The sequence below is a fragment of the Danio rerio genome, chromosome 16 (assembly GCF_052040795.2).
Source record: "Danio rerio strain M-AB ecotype USA chromosome 16, GRCz13ab, whole genome shotgun sequence".
Lineage (NCBI taxonomy): Eukaryota > Metazoa > Chordata > Actinopteri > Cypriniformes > Danionidae > Danio > Danio rerio.
This window is the reverse complement of record NC_141036.1, coordinates 24,646,885-24,668,318: the sequence shown is the minus strand read 5'-3', so window position 1 is coordinate 24,668,318 and position 21,434 is coordinate 24,646,885. Positions and strand designations below refer to the sequence as shown.

Sequence of the window (21,434 nt, the reverse complement as noted above, 5' to 3'; positions counted from 1 at the left end):
TATACATACTTAATTTTTTTGTTAAGCACAAATATTTGTTTTAAAACTATTTTTAAATTCAGATCTAATTTCCAGCAAACGAATAAATGAACAATAATAACGAAGTGTGGTCAAAAAACCTAATTAAACCAAAAAACCTATTAGTTATATCCTAATACCTGCTATTCCCCCTATGGTCTAAAACCTGACAGGTTGGCAAATCTAAGCTTGTTTTTATTAAAACAAATATAAATATGCACATAATAAATAATACTGCTAATAATAATAATATAATAATAACATTTATATATATATATATATATATATATATATATATATATATATATATATATATATATATATTTATTTATTATGACATTATTGCTGTCAATCGATAAAAAAAAATTAACTAGTTAATCGCACATTTTTAAAAAAAATTAATTGCGATTAATCACGATTAATAGCATTTAAAATACTGAAACTTGTAATTTTGGCTATTCAAATGTAAAATTAATGTAAACGCAAGACAAAAACTATTTAAATTCAAAATATAATTGTTTATTAGAATTAAAATTCTAAAAATAATTGTTTAATAGAATTTTTGTTTAACTTGTAACACAGATTTCTTCATGTAAACAACATACATAAAAATTCACAATAAACCATCAAGATCCTGGCTTGACAGCTATATTTATTACAGAAATTAAAACACAGGCATGTTAATGACATTTAAATTTCAAAACAATCAATGCCAATAAAGAAAACATTGATTTCCATGTTGGATTCTAAGTGGACTGCAAAAAATGCCAAAATACAGGAATTGCAGATATGGAAATGGAAAATTATAATAATAAATTATAGAATACAAACTGTTGCACTCATTGTAAAGTTTTATTGTTGTGAGGTGAGAACATTAGCTCTAGAGTAGAAACAATTTAGCTTAATCCTCCTTTACATTCATCCAGTAGCTAAGACTAGGAGTATCCCGCAAGTGCACAGAGACTCCCAAATGCCCGCAAATGAATGATAATTTCTTGCAAACCAGTCGTTAAATACATTGCACACCCCTCTCACCCGCATCCCTCCTAGCTCTTTAGGTATGTCGCGTGCAACTCACCCCCACCGTCCTTCAGGTACGTCTCGCGCGCACACGCCCCTACTCGGATACGTCGCTCACTCCACCCCTGACACCCCTAAACGGGCCTGACACAGACACACACACAGACAGACATACAACGCGCTGCATACGTTTTGGCCCCAACGGCCTTCCAAATGGAGCGACTCCCCTCAGATTCAACACACATGATCACGTTTATCAAATTTGCTTAAACTAAGCGTCCTAAAGTATAACTGTATTTCACAAGGATTCTGACACAACAACGCAAAGCATACGCTTTTATTGTGTTTAATGAGGAAACACGCTAAACTTGGAGGGCTCATGCTGAAAGGCAGAGTAATGCCCTGTCTTTGACAGCTCGCGACTTCACCAGAGACTTTTTGAGTACATTTACATAAGACACCAATACTCTGATTTTAATATGATTAAGATTATACTCTTATTAAAATTCTACCGTGTAGCCTAAGCAGTGATTTTATTACCTTAAAGGAACACAGAGTCAGAACACCTATGGGTGCACATATGAGCGCTAATGCATTTGCTATTTAAACAGTGTGGCCCAAAATGTCAAAACGACTTGCACCAAGCTGAAACTAGCAAACAACAATTGTGTCACGCCTTCCGCCACATTGCGCCAGGTGTATGATAGGGCCCTATGAGTCAAATATAGCAACTAAGTTTATTTGATATATTTGTGTTGGAGTTTATTCAACGATGCATACTTTTCTGCAACGAGTTACACACAAATGCCATTACAGTTTTTGCACATGTCCTCGTATGCTTCTGTAGCTGTGGTGTTTCTGGTGGTTATGAATTACATAGTCTAATCTTTATCACAAACATGCACTGTTTTAAAAACGTTCTAAACTTGTAAAACTCATGGTGTGGCTGATCATAGAAAGTTGGAACAGATCTTTTAACACCTATTTGTTTGCAACTTCTGTTTTGTGGACACATGCTTTGCTACAGATTTGTGCCTGTCAATCTTTTTTTTTATCATTTGTTTATTTGGCAGGGGCAGTGTACATTAACAGTGTTGGACAGTTTAGATTTGATTGTACAGGTAAAAAAAAAATGGAATAGGTGCGTTAACAAATTGTGGGCGGTTTTGAAATGTAAATTTGATATGTAACTTATTTCACAAAACATAACTGTATTCTCCTACTCCTTCCATTCAGTAGTGACCAATATGCATGGGACATATAAGTTTCTGGCATATATGTGGACATATATCTTACTGACATAGATGGGACGTATTTGTGCAATACATGTAGTAGAAATATATGTTTCTGACATATATGGGACATATATATTTCTGCCATATATCCACATGTCTTACATATAAGACATATATGTTTCCAGCATATATGCTGGAATAAAATTATAAGGTTCTATTTGACATTTTTGTCAAAATTGAGTTATTGACATATTCTTATTCAATGACAACTTATTTACATTATGGGATGTTTTTTTTTTTTTTAAGTTGTTTACATTTTAAAACTTTTTGTAAAAAAAAAAAAAAAATGTTACACACATATTGTTTGCTACAGAATGCAAAAACTTTGAAGCTCAATATCTTAAAATCATTCAGAACGCAGATAGAACCTTATAATTCCAAGTTGAGGATATATGTATTATACATGTATACCTTTCTGGCATATTGCTGGAAATATATGTTTCCGACACAAATGTGGGCTTTTATGTTTCTGACATATACGGGCCATTAAAGTTTTTGGCATAAATGGGAAATATGTTTCTGACATATATGGGACATAAGTTTTTCTGACATATATGGGACATGTATTTAGGGCATGTCTTTGAACTGTGGGGGGAAAAAGAGCACCTGGAGGAAACCCATGCAAACGCGGGGAGAACATGCCAACTCCACACAGAAACGCCAACTGACCCAGCCAGGGCTCGAACCAGCGACCTTCTAGCTGTGAGGCGACAGCACTACCTACAGTGGGTTTCCGACATATACGGGGCATATATATTTATGACATATGTTTCTGACATACAGTATATAGGACATATATGTGTTTTACATATGTGAACATTTATGTTTCTGGCAAATATGTGGAAATATTTTTCTAACATTTATGGGACATTCATATGTCTGACATAAATGGGACATATGTGTTTTACAAATATAGACATGTATGTTTCTCACATATGGTATACATATGATTCTGACATATATGGGACATGTACGTTTCTGACATGCATGTGGACTAATATTTTTCTGACATATATGGGACATTATTCATTCAGGGGGCATATATATTTCTGGCATTTATGTGGACATTTTTGTTTCTGACATACGAGACAAATAAGTGTTTTACATAAATTCAAATTTATGTTTATATAAGTGGACAAATTTTTCTAACATAAATGGTACATTTATGTTTCTGGCTATATTTGAACATAGCTTTCTGGCATATATGTGGGCATATATGTTTCTGACATGTACTGAACATATATGTTTCTGGCATATATGTCAGAAACATGTTTGTCAGAAACATATATGCCAACATATTTGCCAGAAACATATGTCCAATATATGCCAAAATCATAAATGTCCATATATGTAAAAACACACATATGTCCCATATATGTCAGAAACATATAGGTCCACATACAGTTGAAGTCAGAATTATTAGCCCCCCACTGAATTTTTGTCTCTTTTTTAAATACTTCCTAAATGATGTTTAACAGAGCAAAGAAATTTTCACAGTATGTCTGATAATATTTTTTTTTTCTTCTGGAGAGTCTTATTTGTTTTATTTCAGCTAGAATAAAAGCAGTTTTTAATTTTTTAAACACCATATTAAGGACAAAATTATTAGCCCTTTTAGGTTAATTTGTTTTTCGATAGTCTAAAGAACAAATCATTATACAATAACTTGCCTAATTACCCTAACCTGCCTAGTTAATCTAATTAACTTAGTTAAGTCTTTAAATGTCACTTTAAGCTGTATAGAAGTGTCTTGAAAAATATCTAGTCAAATATTATTTACTATCATCATGGCAAAGATAAAATAAAACAGTTATTAGAGATGAGTTATTAGAACTATTATGTTTAGTAATGTGTTGAAAAAAATCTTCTCTTTGTTAAACAGAAAAAAAGGGAAAAAATAAACTGGCGCACTAATAATTCAGGGGGGCTAATAATTCTGACTTCAACTGTATATGTCAGAGAAATATATGTCCACATATATGCCAGAAACATATATGTCCACATATAGGTCAGAGAGGTTTACGGGCACTTTGTGTCAAGATGATTGATGATTATTACCCTCATAAAAAAATAGGGATGTTTTTGATATCAAAATACAAATTGATATCGTAGCGGGGGAAAAAGGCGTTGTTATTAGTGACATTGTGACGGGTTTTGCGTGTGTGTATTGGGCAGTTATGTGCTTTAAACATTTAAATGTGTATATGTTTAGAAAGAGGGGGAAAAGGTTGCTTTTATTTCAAGAAAAGGTGTACATTTTCACATGAAAGTTTTTTGACATGTTAAAAATCCGACAGTTTGTTTCGTTTTTCTTTCTTTCTTGTTTAGTTCAGTAAAAAAAAAAGTGTTAAAACGTATTATTTAAAAAACAAAACGATGTTAGAATTAAACTGTTAGTAGAGTAAATAATGTTAGTAAGAGTATTTGTTAAAGAAGAAACGGAGATGTATCTTACGGAGACTCGGGGGAGCGAAATCCGTGTTTATTCCGTGTCTCCGTGAAGAAAAAGCTGTCAAAAAGTGGGTGTGAAAACTCCGTGCACGCGCGCGCATACATAGACCCTTAACTTACACAGCCAGATTTGAGATAGACTTTAAACAGTTTGAAACAAGTAAAAAAAAAAAATTTTTTTTAAGTTAAGAAAATAATTAAATAAAGAAAATAAATAAATAAATTCTTCCACGTATGGGAGGTTCGGTTCAGAAGCTACTCGTCTGAAGGAGTATTGAACGGGCCAATTAAGAATGAATTGGCAGCGCAAGCCTGCGCAGGTGAGCGACATAAGCAATCAACTGAGTATATAAGCTCACCTGGCGCCAGCAGACGCTATCCTTTTTAAGCTGAAGAGACTTTTAACAGCTAAGGGACAGTCATTATGGCGATGGAGTATAGTGCTTCCGTTCCCCTCCTCGGGGAACGAAGGGTTACTTTAGTAACCTCGAACGTTCCCCTTCGGGGGGAACTTCAGCACTATAAGTGGATTTGATTGTTAAAATCCACGTATGGGAGCCCATTGAAAGCGCCATAATGACTGCACCTTACCAACACCCACCATGAGAGAGCGGTCAGGCAAGCGTGACGCACCCAGATCACGAGAGGCGTGGTCCTCCAACGTGCCCATGGCCCTAACTTATCCTACTTCAAAAGAAGTTTTACGGAATAGGTATCTTTTTTGGGAGTCGCTACACAGCAAATTCATCTGAGTTAAATTCTCGGTGTTGAAGCATTTCAGAGTAAAGTGTTGACGTTAAAGAGTTAGATTTTGATAAATGAATATAATAAGAGTTAGAATTGATTTTATTCAGTGCGAAATCAAGGAGTTATCTTTTCAACACTTGGTGGTGTTATTTCCAACATCCGGGAATTCATGCAGCCCCAGTCACTGAAGAATTTTCCAGACGCCATTTTCCATCTGAGGTTTAGAACAGCAACTGGTGAGTCAAACTACCTAAATGTTGGTATTTTACTGACTTTCTTTAAGGAAATACAGTTGTAAACATATTGTTAAGTTAATAACTTTAGAATGGAGTGACAATTTTAATCTTCTGCGGTTCATTCATGGTCGTTTGTGTATCTAGCTTAACTACATTATTATTCACTTCTTTTCAAGAATGTTTTTATATATGCTCACGCATACATAGTGCATAAAAACATCAAATGTACATGTTCAACACATTTCTGTCACGCTTAATGCCATTTTGTGCGTTGTTACCCATCTGTAAAATAAAATCGACACTTCCCCTTTAATTCGAAGCAAACTAGCGAGGGAATCCCCGGAGCAGCCTAGCCTACTCTGCCCGGATGCTAACGGCAACACAGGACGGTTTCCATACGCTCTGGAGAGTTTCTAAAACATATCTGGTGAGTAAATGAACATATGCTTACTTGTAAAAGGCTTCCTGACTAAAACATATGATTGTTTGTTATTCGTGTACGTTAATTTGGTTATTTTAAACACCGCGGCCCTTTTAAACTGGTTCATTCGTGGCCGTCCATATATCGTTAGATCATAGACTCGCGTGATAACGTACGCTTGAATTATATTAAGTGTTGACAACCATTAAAGTCGGAATGTTAACATTAATGTCTTTAAATGACCGCGTTTGCACTTTCTCAGACATTTAAGGTTACAGAAGTCTCCCGGAAGTTGCGGGACTAACGTTAACGTTATCCCGCAAATGCACAGAGACTCCCAGATGCCCGCAAATGAATGATAATATCCCAGAAATCGCGCGTCTCCCGCCCGGTCATTAAACACTTTGCACACCCCTCTCCACCGCATCCCTCCCAGCTCTTCAGGTACCCCCACCGCTCTTCAGGTACGTCGCGCGCAACTCATCCCATTGCTCTTCAGGTTCTCATCTCTCCCGCTACCTCCCGCAAATCAACTCTGTATCCCCCGAAAATTACTTTTCCCAACTCGGGATGTCTGACGTTAGTAAGTTAGGCTATTTCTGTAGTCAGGAACATCTTAGTCAAGCTTTTTCTCCCGCATAATATTGTGCTTAAAACTATAGGCGAAACTTAGCATGTACTGTACACAACATTTCCTTTTTATTAAATACAATTTAGTGCGTTGTAAACAGCCACCTGTCTGTAAAATTAATCAACTGATTCATATTTGAGCAGCCTAATGATGATACAGGTTTGATTTGTATATTTATTATCAATAATCAACATCTGAATCAAAAGATATCTGAAAAAGTGTGAGGCATACTTTGTGATGTTCATCTCTCTTTTTTATCTAAAGGTTATGCATATGTGTTAGATACTATTTTTTTGTTGTTTTTTTTAACAGCCACAGTTCTCTGTACAATAACACAAGACCCTGTGACGGTGGCTGATAAGACACGGATGGTGTGTATTTCCAGAGTTGGTGAAATGACCAAGCACACCTTCTTGGTCATATGTGGTGATAATAATGAAGGTATGTTTGATAAAGTTCTGTATTTGTTTCACATAAGCTGAGAGGGTATTAGAGCATTAGAGAATAACAAATGACATGAAGGTGATAAGTTTTGTATTGTGGGTGAACTGTTACTTAAATAATGTTTTCTCTTTGCTTTGCACTTTTTCTCTTCTGCTTATCCTAATATTTTAGATTATATTTGGACCTGAAACATCTGATAGACTCCAGGAAAGGTGGCGTCAATACTGGACCTGAAAGGGCCTAACAAGTTGAATCTGGTAAAGAAACACGCACGGGCACACACACACACACGCACGCACACGCTTACAGAAAACTGTTGTTTATGAAGTTTATGAATTTTTTTACACTGTGGCCAATATTTTGGGGAAGTCAGCATCACTAAATGATATAAAAGATTTTAAGCTCCTCTAAATTTTGCTCCAAGTGTTGTGTTAAATTGAGGATTCTGGACAGACAGCTGCCTGTTTTTCCAGTTCTAGTCATAGTGGTTAACCTAACTGTTTTTGGAGATTCCAACAGTGATGTATGTGTTTTTTCTACTTTTCCATATCCTGTCACCTCAACCAGCTGGGAGAGTCAAGTTGTGGATCATCATGAAGATTTTCAAAAGGTGAGTTTAGATTTCTTGAATGTTTTATTTACTTTAAATGTTCTTTTAAATGTATCATAGAATTTGATTGCAATTTGTTTTCAAACATTTTTCTTAGTCATGCTGGAGTCTTGAACAGTTCTTAGATGAGCATCACCCTATATCCGTGCATCAGGAACCACCAGACGAGTGATCAGCAGCTACTACATCTTCATGGATAAAAAGGTCATCCTGTGGCTGGGAAGCACATCTTTCACAGGACATGCTTGATGAGATTTCCTAGCTCCAGTTTGTTTTCACACAAGTTTACAGCATTTATACCTTCATTTATACTGCTGTGTTTGATATGGAGGACCAAGGAAACACCCGAAGTGAAAGATTTGCACGCCAAGTTGTTTAAAATGTAATTTCAGAAGAAAACTATGCGTTCAGAAGTAAACTATGAGTGACGCTATATTGAACTTTCAAATTGCTTGATGAAACATCAAGTTTGGACCAAAGGACTGAAACAGTCTTTTTGAGCACTGGTCATACATATTTTGTTGATACTGTCTGTACTAATAAAACATTTAAAGCATATTTGACATTGTTGCATTTTAAAAACTGAATGAATTGTTGAAGTGGTGAATGTTTTCAAATAAAATGTTTTTTCTTTTGTAATTTACAGTCTATTTGACCTTTTTACCATATTTACACTCAAGAGAGTTGAATAAAATAACAATATATTACACCAGGCGGTGTTAAATATAGTTACATTTTTTAACTCTGCCCAGAGTTAAAATTAACCCTTACTTCGGTGTCAATGTGCCAACCCTTTTGAAAGTGTTGAATTAACTCTGTTTTGAGTGGACCCCATGAGACACTTTCAAAGTGTTGAAATTAACACCCATAGAGTTGTTTTGGGTCCCCATATTTTGCTGTGTAGCGTCTAGATAATTCTAGGAATACACGACAGTACGTTGGGAAGCGTGCCATCCCAGTAGGGAGGACGCTGCGGAGACCATCCGCACCCAATAGGGGGAAACAAATGGAATTACATATGGACTAACCCTGAAAAGGGGGAGTGCGCATAAGAAGGTGGTTAGCAGATAGGGAAAGCACGGGTCCGCCCAGGGGGGGAACTTAACCGTGGCGGAAAAGCATATGGGGATCACCAGCGGGGATCGGCCATAGCAGGCACCTATACCCAAAACGCGGGCTGACCAGCGGGCAGACCTACTACGTAATGGGCCAGCAAGTGACTCCTCTGCTGAGTCAGTGCTGGGGGCCTCGGAGGAATCTGCAGGGCTCACCGAATGGGGAACTTTACTGACAGACAGGAGGGTGCACATCTCTCCGTGTTAGGGAAAAAAGGCACCGCAAGCGTGTACAACACCTACCGAGTTGTTTCCTCAATCACCAAAGGTACCTAACACCCTTGAGGAAACCGGCTCCACTCGCAGATTATAAAATCTTGCAAATGTGTTGGGTGTCGCCCAGCCCGCAGCTCTACAAATGTCTGTTAAAGAGGCGCCACGCGCACACGCCCGAGAGGATGCAACGCTCCGAGTGGAGTGCGCATGCACTCCTGGAGGGCGCGGCTGGCCTCTGCTCAAATAAGCACATGAAATGGCCTCCACAATCCAGTGGGATAAACGTTGTTTAGACACGGCACTTCCCTGCTGCCGTCCGCCATAACAGAAAAAGAGCTGCTCAGAAGATCTAAAGTTCTGAGTACGGTCCACATAAATGCGCAGAGCGCGAACTGGACAAAGTAAGGACAGGGCTGGGTCTGCCTCCTCCGGGGGCAGCGCTTGCAGGGTTACTACCTGATCTCTAAAAGGAGTGGTAGGAACTTTGGGCACATAACCCGGGCGGGGTCTCAGAATAACGTGAGAAAATCCCGGCCCGAATTCCAGGCACGAGTCACTGACCGAAAATGCCTCCAGGTCCCCGACCCTCTTAATGGAGGCCAACGCGACCAGCAGAGCTGTCTTCAGGGACAGAAATCTTAAAGAAACTGTATCGAGTGGCTCGAAGGGATCAAATCGCAGGCTCGTGAGAACGAGGGCGAGATCCCAAGAGGGCGTGAGAGGGGGGCGAGTTGGATTAATTCGCCTAGCGCCTAGGGTGCCAGATGGTGCCTTGTCCCTGAGAAAGTAGGTCCTCTCTCAAAGGGATCTGCCAAGGGAGGGCCATCGCGAGGAGGGAGAGCTCTGATATCCAGGTTCGGTTGGGCCAGAGGGGCGCAACTAACAAAACCCGCTCCTCGTCCTCCCTGACCTTGCACATTAACTGCGCGATCAGGCTCACTGGGGGAAACGCATACTTGCGTGCGCCCCGAGGCCAGCTGTGGGCCAGTGCATCCGTGCCGAGAGAGCCCTCGGTCAGGGAATAAAACAACTGGCAATGAGCGTTCTCGGGGGAAGCAAACAGATCGATCTGGGCCTCCCCGAATCGCGCCCATATCAGCTGGACAGACTCGGGGTGGAGTCTCCATTCTCCAGAGTGAATCTGCTGCCGTGAGAGCACATCGGCTGCACGGTTGAACATACCTGGGATGTGAATGGCGCGCAGCGACTTCAGCCGCGGGTGACTCCAGAGGAGCAGACGGCGGGCTAGCTGAGACATGCGGAGAGAGCGCATACCCCCCATGCGGTTGATATACGCCGCCGCCGCCGTACTGTCCGTCCTGACCAGCACGTGTTGCTGCCCCAGCGCCGGAGAAAAACGGCGGAGAGCAAGGAACACTGCCAACAGCTCTAGGCGATTGATGTGCCAATGCAGCTGGGCACCTACCCACAGGCCCGCAGCTGCATGCCCGCGACACACGGCTCCCCAGCCTGTGCTGGAAGCATCTGTCGAAACAACAACATGACTGGACGCCTGTCCCAGAGGCACACCGGCCTGCAGGAACGAGGGGTCGTTCCAGGGGCTGAGGGTGCGGCGACACAGCGCAGTAACAGAGACTCGGTGTGTGCCCGCATGCCATGCGCGTCTCGGAACTCGATCTTGAAGCCAGTGCTGAAGTGGTCTCATATGGAGCAATCCGAGCGGCGTGACAGCCGCAGCGGAAGCCATATGCCCCAGGAGCCTCTGAAAATATTTCAGTGGGACCACTAACTTGCTGTCGAGCTCCCTCAGACAGTTCAGCAGCAGGCGAGCGCGCTCTCCGGAGAGGCGCGCTACCATGGTGACCGAGTCCAGCTCCATCCCGAGAAAAGAGATCCTCTGCACCGGGGCGAGTTTGCTCTTTTCCCAGTTGACCTGCAACCCCAATAGGCGGAGATGCCGGAGCACCTCGTCTCTGTGCGCAGTCAATTGCTCCCGAGAGTGGGCTAAAATCAGCCAGTCGTCGAGATAATTGAGTACGCGGATGCCCGCAAGCCGCAGAGGCGCTAGAGCACCCTCCGCGAGTTTGGTGAAGACCCGCGGAGACAGAGAGAGCCCGAAGGGGAGGACCTTGTACTGCCATGCTCCACTTTCGAACGCAAACCGCAGAAACTGACGGTGGCGTGGAAGAATGGAGACATGAAAATACGCGTCCTTCAGGTCTATGGCTGCAAACCAATCCTGAGGACGAACGCATCGGAGGATGCGCCTCTGCGTAAGCATTCTGAACGACAGCTTGTGAAGGCAGCGATTCAAAACGCGCAGATCTAGGATTGGCCGTGACCCACCGCTCTTTTTGGGTACGATGAAGTACGGGCTGTAAAACCCGCTCTCCATCTCGGCTGGAGGTACCGGCTCGATTGCACCCTTCGCCAGGAGGGCAGCAATCTCCTCTTGCAAGACAGGGGCGGACAGGGGATTGACCCTGGTGAAATACACGCCCGTAAACCAGGGAGGCCGTTTGGAGAACTGAAGTTCGTAGCCGAGTCTGATCGTGCGTATGAGCCACCGCGAGGGGCTGGCCCGCGCTAACCAGGCAGGCAGAGCCCTCGCTAATGACGTCATCGCAGCAATCGTTGACGTACCCGTGGAGGGGCAGCGAGGAGCGGGTGTGCTGATCCGGGGAGCGCGAGGGTCCCACAGAAGAGCTGGAGGAGAGCGTTTCGCTCTGGCTCCGCACCCTGACTCCTGAGAGGGGGCTTGTGGGCTGGGAGAAGGGAGACCGTCCCCCCAGCGCCCGAGAGCCGCTGGCGGAGCATGCAAGCCCTGCGAGCTGAGAGGCAGCGCGTCCCAGACTGGCGGGGCTTGAGCTGTCACATCCGGGGAAGGGAGAAAATGCTCTTTGATCGAAACTTTGGTGGCACTGAAAAGTACCGTTGGATTTTGGGCCCCGCCCTCCAGCGGGGAAAGAGCAAGTCTCCTCTTCTCCGGATGGCCTGTCTCTGGGACGCTTTGCGGTCCGTTTACCGGACTTAGCGGCGCCCTGGGCAGGAGGGGCTACCGGCTTTCGGCGTGCTCGACGCGCTCGCTTCGCCAGAGGCGGAGGCGGGGGCGGGGCATCGGCCGTTGGCGGGCGCCCTCGGCGAGGAACAGCGGAGGTGGATGGCTCGGCCGGGGATGGAGCGGGCTTACGGCCCCGCCGATAGATGACTTTGCTCATCGCATCCGACTGCTCGCTCACCACCTTGAACTCCTGGGTGAATTCACCGACGGTGTCGCCGAACAGGCCAGCCTGGGATATGGGCGCGTCAAGAAAGCGAACTTTATCGATATCGCGCATATCTGCCAGGTTTAGCCAGAGGTGGCGTTCCTGGACCACAAGTGTGGACATCGTCCTCCCCAGTGCGCAGGCGGCGGACTTAGTGGTCCGGAGAGCATAGTCGGTCGCCGTACGCAGCTTGTGTAACAAGCCTGGGTTAGACCCACCCTCGTGCAGCTCAGCCAGCGCCTGCGCTTGGTAGCGCTGGTAGGTGGCCATCGCATGCAAGGCGGAAGCTGCCTGGCCCGCAGCCTTGTAAGCTCTAGCTCCGAGGGAGGCAGAAAACTTACAGACTTTGGACGGGAGACGGGGCGGACCACGCAAAGCGGGGGCGCCACGCGGACAAAGATTGACCGCAATGGCGCGCTCCACCTGCGGGATCGCCTCATACCCCCTGGCATCTCCACCATCCAGGGTGGTGAGGGCGGAGGCGGACGCAGCGCGGGCAGAGAAAGGTGCCCTCCAGGACTGCGTGAGCCTACTGTGCACTTCCGGGAAGAAGGGGACGAGAGGCTTTGAAGGCTTCGCCTTCTGATCCTCTACGTAACACCCATCTAGTCGGTCCGGCCGCGGGGCTGGGGGATAAACCATCTCCAACCCGACGGCCGAAGCAGCCCGAGAAAGCACGGCCAACATGTCCGCTTCAGGATCCGTTTTGACGGCGCTCGCTTGCCCAGAGGGGGCGAGCGGGTCCGGATCATCGTCGGACAATGAGCCCGCCCACCGATGCCGCGGAGGACATCTGATCTCCGGTGTCAACGAGCGTGAGAGCTACCATCTGATTAGACGGATCACTCTCAGTACCCGAAGCTTGGATGGAGCGCTTGGAGGAGCGAGAGGTCCGCGAGCCCGTGGGCGGCGGATTGTCTCTCGCTGAAGCCCTCAGATCTGCCCGAGCGCCCGCTGCAGAGCAGGAGGCAACTGGGGTGGCTCGCTCTCTTACGAAAGCTAACCGCGATCTCAACTGCGCAACGGTCATGGCATCGCAGTGACGACATGAACCGCCCCCGAGCACCACATTAACATGCTGGACCCCCAAACATGTAATGCAGTGATCGTGTCCATCATCCGGAGCCAGGAAACCCCCGCAACCAGAAACGCACAGTCGGAGCGCCATCCTGAAAAGGACGTGCTGCACGACTGTGTTGCTCTTTTAGGATTCGCAACAATACGCACCGCTCTTGGAGGACCGGACCCAAAGGGACGCCAGGCAAGGGAGATACCCAGCTCGACCGTCTGCCGCTGCGTGGACTCGCTCTGGACCGGGATGAAATCGTTCTCTCGAAATGGCTGTAGATCAGCAGGAGGAACCCTCATAAGCTCGATCAGAAAAGGCTCTGAAGCGAAAAGGATAGCGTCTGCTGGCGCCAGGTGAGCTTATATACTCAGTTGATTGCTTATGTCGCTCACCTGCGCAGGCTTGCGCTGCCAATTCATTCTTAATTGGCCCGTTCAATACTCTTTCAGACGAGTAGCTTCTGAACCGAACCTCCCAATGCGTGGATTTTAACAATCAAATCCACTTATAGTGCTGAAGTTCCCCCCGAAGGGGAACACATTTTAAGTTTTAAAAATGAGTCGAATAGTTTTAAACAAAACGACAGCTTGTAGCCTAAGTACTGCTAGTGAAATGTTTTTAAAAAAAGTAAGTATACGTTAAGAAAACGATGTAAGTTCGCCCCACCAAACTCCGCCTCTGTTTTTACTGCTCTGGGGGAGCAGTCAAAAATGTGACCACTCTCTCCTGATGTCAAATACAGAATGACTAAAACATGAGAAACAATGAGACACACGTAACCCCGCCTCCAACTCCGCCTTTAACCACACCCCCCAGATCCGGCCAGCCAATCACGAAAAGGCAGAAAGGGGGTTGGTTCTAGGTTGAAACCAATGCTGAAAATAAAAATACAAAATGTTTTAAAACAATTTAACTAGTTAATAAAACATTTTAAACAAATAAATGTTTTTCACAAATACTTGTTTACTAAGTTTTACGAAAATAATAGGCCTATGTCTGAAAATAATCCGATAACTATGATCATTTGAATTTATGTGATAAAAACAATATACTATGATATTGTTTTAAGATATTTGATTGTTTGTATGTTTTTTTATTTATTATTTAAATAAGTATGTGTTATTTTCATTTAACATTGTTATTTGTTTTGATAGAATGAAATATTATTTATTTTGTAAACAGTTTAAAAAAGTTAGTCTCCCTATTCACTCTTAGACGGACATACACAGGCAACGCACACACGCACGCATACGCGCACACGCACTCTGTTGTCTAGTGAAACTAAACACATATTGTCAAAACCACAATGTTTCATATTTTGTCAATGAATACAAAATGTTATAAACATTACATTGAAGATGACGGTATAAATGTGCACGATGCCATAACATTTTTGAAGTCGATATGTTTAAGCTGTTAATATCATTAAAAGAGGCAGTCTTATTTTATTAAGATAAATTATTTTGTTAAGATATTGAACCAACGATCGTTGACTTGATGCGAATGACTTTATTATACACTTTACACTTTTACCCATTTGAAGATTTATCCGGTATCATCGCCTCCTCAAGAGTTCGTTCTCCCATTCAAACTTTCTGAAACTTGGAGAAAAAAATCTGAACTCAAAGGAAAGGATGCACCACCGGGGCAGACTTGTGTACCTTTGATATTGAGAAACAGCCCCAATCAAATAGCCCTATCATATGTTGGCCGCCAAGGCTCGGATTTCAGATCTCTCCGTTTTTCTTTCATTTCAGTGACACGGAGCACTGGGCGTTTTAATCCGAAAAAGGTATCTTTTTTCAAAATGACGTTTTGGCGTTTTCAAAGTGTTAAACAATGTATTTGTAAAGAGACAAAGTTGTTTTTATTCAGGAAAAGTTGTTCATCACACATACTTAGACACAAAGCCATTAGGCTAATGTACTGTATTCTTTTAGTCTTGTAGTAAAAATGTTTTACGTTGATTTCAATGCAAAATGGAACAAAGTAATTTAATTTACATCATAAAAACCATGAAACCATAAAAAAACAATACGTCTGTAGTCTAACTGGTTAAAATAGTTTGTAAAGTAAAAATCTACCAAGTATTTTAAGACTGTTAAACAATTTCAAGCGATATAAAAAGAGAAACAATGTTAAAGTATGGTTATTTTTAACAGTAGGCTACAGATACGATTTAATGTTTTTGGTTTGTTTCTTTAGAACAAAAGGTATTGTTAAACCATTAAAAAGATGTATCTATAGTTAAAATGAGTTAAAATTAATGTTTTTGACAAAACAAAAATGTTTTTAAAGTAATAATGTATTAATACTGTTAAACAATTTATAACAAGATTTTCTAAAAAAGAGAAACAAGTGTATTTTTTAAACAGTACAAATACGATTTAGTGTTTTTTAGAACAAAATGTATTGTTAAACCAGTAAAAATGTATATATAGTTAAAATGAGTTAACATTTAATAAGAAAGACAAAAGATTTTCTAAAAAGAGAAACAATTTTATTTTTAAACAATACAAATACGATTTAGTGTTTTTTCTTTAGAAAAAAAGGTATTGTTAAACCATTAAAAAGATGTATATATATTTAAAATGAGTCAAACATTTAATAAAAAACAAGAGATCTTCTAAAAAGAGAAACAAGTTTATTTTTAAACAATACACATAAGATTTGGTGTTTTTTGGAACAAAAAGGCAAAAACCTTAACTTATTGTTAAACTATTAAAAACAATAAAATACAAATGTTAAAATAATAATAATTAAGAATAATTACAATTTAGTGTTTTTTTCCCAGTAAAAATGCACAAAGTACAAAGTATTCAATATTGTTAAACTGTTTTTAAAGTCTAACAACCTTTAACAAAAGTCTAATTACACATTTAACATTAGTTTATACGACAAAACAAGTTTTGTGTTTAAAATGCGTTTTAAGAAGTGTTCAACCATTTCAGAGATATCACAAGATTTTTCTGAAAAGATAAACCAAATGTTAGTGTCCTCACTCTTTGCAGATGAAAAACTGAATGAAATGAGATCTGACACTAGCCACACCCATAAACCTGCCCCCTAAAACCAAAAGGGACAGGAATGATCAAATATAAGCCATGTTATATGTTTAAACAATGTTGAAAGAATTAAAGTCTAAAACAAAATTTGATGAAACTTTTAATATATAAGCATATGTTTCAAAACTAACATTACTTGACTTGACACATGTTCTTTTACTAACAGGATGACAAAGTTACTAAAACACAGTAAGATCATTATTTGACTTATTTTAATTATTTGTCACAAATTATATAAATAATATAAATCAATGTAATTTATTCACACAAAATAAAAAAATGCACTAAGTTAAGACAATTTCATAGCAAGAGATTTTCTAAAACGATAAACAAGTTTATGTTTAAATAGTACAAGTGCGATTTAGTGTTTTTGGAACAAAAATGCAAAAACCTTAACTTATTGTTAAACTATTAAAAACACAGGACATCTATAAAATGAAGAACGAAAAAGTTTTTAGAATAAAAAATGAACTAAGTAAAACAATTTCATAGCAAGAGATATTATTTAAAAACAGTATAAAACTAACTTTTCTTTTTAACTAAAGTTTTCCAGATTTTAACCAGATTCTCCAAACCTAATTTAAACAGGAATGTTGGGTGTTTTACAACAGGGTGTCCTGCACCTCTACCTAAGACCTATGTGGTGGAGGTCAGAAAAGGTTCAGCACAAAAAAAAAAAAAAAAAACTCAATAATATACAAATTATCTATGGGTACTTTTTTCCTTTAAATGTTATTTCCTGATCATTTGGTAATTCTAAATAAAATCTGATTGGGGGTAAACATTTCTGATTAGAAATAAACAAAATATTGTTATAAAGTTAAATGGTGTTTTATTGATAAAGTGTGTTAAATGCTAAGTATAGTTAATGACTTTTAGTAAGTCAAGTTCCTAGCTGTCAAAGTGTTAAAAATATGTCTAAAGTGTTTTTACAAGGTCACTTTGTCTAATGTAAATACAAACTATGTTACCACTTCACTGATAATATGCATTATAAAAAACAATTACACAAATCTAAAGTTAGTAAACAGTAAACCACATAATACTAATATAATATACTTTTAACTATTATTATTTTCACAAACACACACACACGCACACGCACACGCACACGCACACACACACACACACACACACACACACGCGCACACGTTTTAACTGGTAAATACATTTATAACCGCACATAACAAATCACAGAAATGTGAAAATCCTTGAAACAAACAAAAAACATATTGGCTGTAGAATGTAAAAATGTTGGCTGTCATGATATTCCATAACATGATTACAGCTGTGGTAAGTGATACTTAAACAGCCTAATGAAACATTTACATTTATATTACAGTTTTTTACAATTGCTATGACACTTTTTTCAATACATTTAACAAGTTTCCTAAACTCTTAACACGGTTAGCACAACATCCGTCTTCGTGGGCTATACAATTAACACATTTTTTGTTGCTTTGACACAAAATGCATCCAGTTAACACAAATTTAAAATGCTTGAACTTCTTTTACACACAAACTCAACCAAAACCAAAACTATGTAATTTCAGTCCAATTTACCAATGCTTTCACACAGTATGTCAGAACAGATAACTTTATGTTCTAAACAGAACCTATATAGGCAAAGCCAAAGTAAACAGCTGTTCATATTCCTCTTTTGGAACATACAGTATGATCATGTGATTTGAAAAACTTCTAGATGGGAATCCGCTGTCATATATATAGACACACACACACACACACACACACACACACACACACACACATATATGCATGTATGTATATATATATTACAGTTTTTTACAATGGCTATGACACTTTTTTCAATACATTTAACAAGTTTGCTAAACTCTTAACACAACAACACACCTAAAATACACAATTGGCAAAACAGTTAATTTCATGCTCAAAATCACACATTATAAACTAAACCTCTAAACTACTTTTCAAAATACTATAATAAACGAACACACTACACCATGTCTAACAAAACACTGCAATCATGTTTCAAAATGAAATTATTGTTCAAAACACAAACACATGTTCTCTTCCAACAGAAACATTCAGTCAATCAGAACACACTGACAATAAAAACACTATCATCAGCTGACATTACAGAAACTCCATTAGTTTATGTGTCAGCTCTGCCCTTATATTTGAAGTCTCGTTACAGTTTTGTTTCGTTGGGTTAAGTAAATGCATGCATTTTCTTTCATTTACGACAAAAATTCTATACAAAACGAAGAAAAAAAAATTGCTTTATAAAATTTACAGTTTATGTAAAAAAAAAAATAAAAATACAGACACAGAATTTCAGCAGTACAGACTTTTTTTGCAGAAGGACATCACTGCAAACAGAAAAAGCACCACAATTATAATAAAATAACAAAGTAATCTTCTATTCTGCCCGGTCTTTTGCCACATGTTCTCATCCACATTATACTTGATATCTTCTGTGGCCCGGCACGGTAACTGTGGCCCTTTGGCCTATTATGTTTTTCCTACGGCGAACATCCCCAGCCTTGTCAACATTGAAAATTTCATGTGGTACTTGATTGGCCTCTAACTTCATGACTCTCTGAAAGTAATTAGACTCAGTGTATGCAAATGCTGTACTGTATATGTACTGTATGTACTAATGAACTCCAGGTTTAAAGAGTAGTTTACTGCAAAACACTTTGTATAGTACAGTAATGACTGTATTGCATAATCTTACATGGACGTATTGGTGACAGAGTTCTTTGATGTTCCTTTCAAAAACCTCAAGAATCCTCTATTAGAACATATGATCATGTGATTGGAAAAACCAAAACAAGACATGAGTGTGCTTTCTAGATATATATATATATATATATATATATATATATATATATATATATATATATATATATATATATATAAAATACAGGGAATATATTTGTGTTTCAATTCACAATTAGAACAGCTGTTTACTTTGACTTTATCCTATATAATTTCTGTTTAGAACATGGTGTTATCTGTTCTGACATACTGTGTTAAAGCATTTGTAAATTTGACTGTAAAATTACATTGTTTTGTTCTTGGTTGTGCTTGTGTGTAAAAGAGGTTAAAGCATTTTAAATTTGTGTTAACTGGATGCATTTTGTGTCAAAACAACAAGAAATGTATTAATTGTATAGCCCACGAAGACGGATGTTGTGCTAACTGTGTTAAGAGTTTAGGAAACTTGTTAAATGTATTGATAAAAGTGTCATAGCAATTGTAAAAAACTGTAATGACAGCTCCCGTCTCCCATATGAACATGATTCCCATCTAGAAAGCACACTCCTGTGTTGAGATTTTTCAAATCACATGATCATACTGTATGTTCTAAAAAAAGACTCATGAGGTTTTTGAAAGGAACAGTGAGCACATTGCAGAACTCCATCACCAATACATCCAGGTAAGGTTATGCAATACAGTCATTACTTTACTATGCACAGTGTGTTTTGCAGTAACCTACTCTATAAACCTGGCGTTCATTAGTACATATGTAGTGTTCTCGTGCAGTGTGTTGTGACTGACTAAACACCAAGTTAAACCATAGCCAATGAAGACAGAGTCGTAGCAAGTTTGATCATTTACTGTCACTCTTCTTATTAGCATTTATGGTGAAAACTGCAACAAAATAACAAAACAATTCTCAGAAATTGAGTTTTGACAGGTATTTCCACTCACATATACATAACATAAACAGACTACAGTTCTCCCTGCAGTAGGAATTACACTAGCAAACAAAGTTATTAAACGTTGTATTTTTTACAAAATAATCACTAATATAAAGTCTTTAACATGTCTAATGTGCAAAACATAAACTTACGGGATTGCCTCTATTATGAGTTTAAGCGGATGGCTTAGATTGTCCGAGAGAGCGCATGTCTGACATGGCTTCCACAATGAGCCAGGAACACTAACAGGAAGTGACTAAACAGGAAGTATAATATAATGCAAAATAAAAGTATTCCTTTTTACACACGAAGTAGATTAATTAAATAAATTATGAATTTCACATTTTAACAAAGGAAATATGCATATAAAATATTTAAAGAAAATATTTTAAAGTGAAACTTCTTAAAGGACAACACACTCCCCGCCTGACCTATGTAAGGTCACTATGAACTTCTGGGCCATACACTAATCTCCAGATCAGTCTTTGGGTAGAAGCAGAACGACCTCTGAAATTGGCCTTAGAAAGGTTTTTATATTCCCTTGGTCAGTTGTTGAAACCTCAACCTTTCTCACATATCCATCCTTTCCTGGGAATACAGCAGAGACTCTGGCCATGGGCCAACAGTTGCGGGCTATCTGCTTATCCCTGAGCAGAACTAGATCTCCCACTTGAAGGTTTCTGCGAGGTACTGTCCACTTCGGTCTGTGTTGCAAGCAAGGTAAGTATTCACGGCTCCAGCGTGTCCAGAATTGGTTTGCAAGCGCCTGAACTTGTCTCCATTGCTTTGTATACAGGTCCTTGTCAGAGAAATCTCCAGGGGGAGGCGGAACTCCTGTCTTCTGTGTAAGGAGCACTGAAGGTGAAAGTATGAATGGTTGTTGCGGGTCTGCAGACACAGGTAAGAGTGGCCGTGCATTAATAATAGCAGTAACTTCTGCTAGTAGTGTGCAAAGAACTTCATGGGTTAAGCGAGCTTTTAGCTGCAGAAACATTGAATCTAAAATTCTTCTTGCAATGCCAATCAGGCGCTCCCATGAGCCTCCCATGTGCGAGCTGTGAGGTGGATTGAACTCCCAGCTGCATCCTTGCTCGCTGAGGTACCTCTGTACCATCTTGTCCATTCCAAGTTCCTTGCATGCCCCAACAAAATTAGTACCGCAATCAGAGCGGAGCTGTTT

At 40.1% G+C, this 21,434-nt stretch overlaps 3 long non-coding RNA genes across 5 annotated transcripts in view; 1 reads left to right on the top strand and 2 right to left on the bottom strand.

Moving 5' to 3' along the window:
• LOC101883647 (uncharacterized) overlaps window positions 1-21,434 on the bottom strand; it is a 713,507-nt gene that overhangs the window by 433,409 nt on the left and 258,664 nt on the right. The gene's annotated exons all lie outside the window — the stretch shown is intronic.
• The window catches only part of LOC108179599 (uncharacterized), a gene marked incomplete at its 5' end in the record, with an annotated part of 86,400 nt that overhangs the window by 19,714 nt on the left and 45,252 nt on the right, over window positions 1-21,434 (bottom strand).
• On the top strand, window positions 5,711-8,512 carry LOC147840258 (uncharacterized). 2 transcript variants are annotated; one of them, XR_015511365.1, is made up of 6 exons: window positions 5,711-5,767; window positions 6,088-6,194; window positions 7,159-7,260; window positions 7,435-7,520; window positions 7,831-7,873; window positions 7,971-8,512. It is a non-coding gene; the product is annotated as an uncharacterized LOC147840258 (long non-coding RNA). The 2 variants fall into 2 exon arrangements; XR_015511364.1 differs by having other exon boundaries at window positions 7,132-7,260.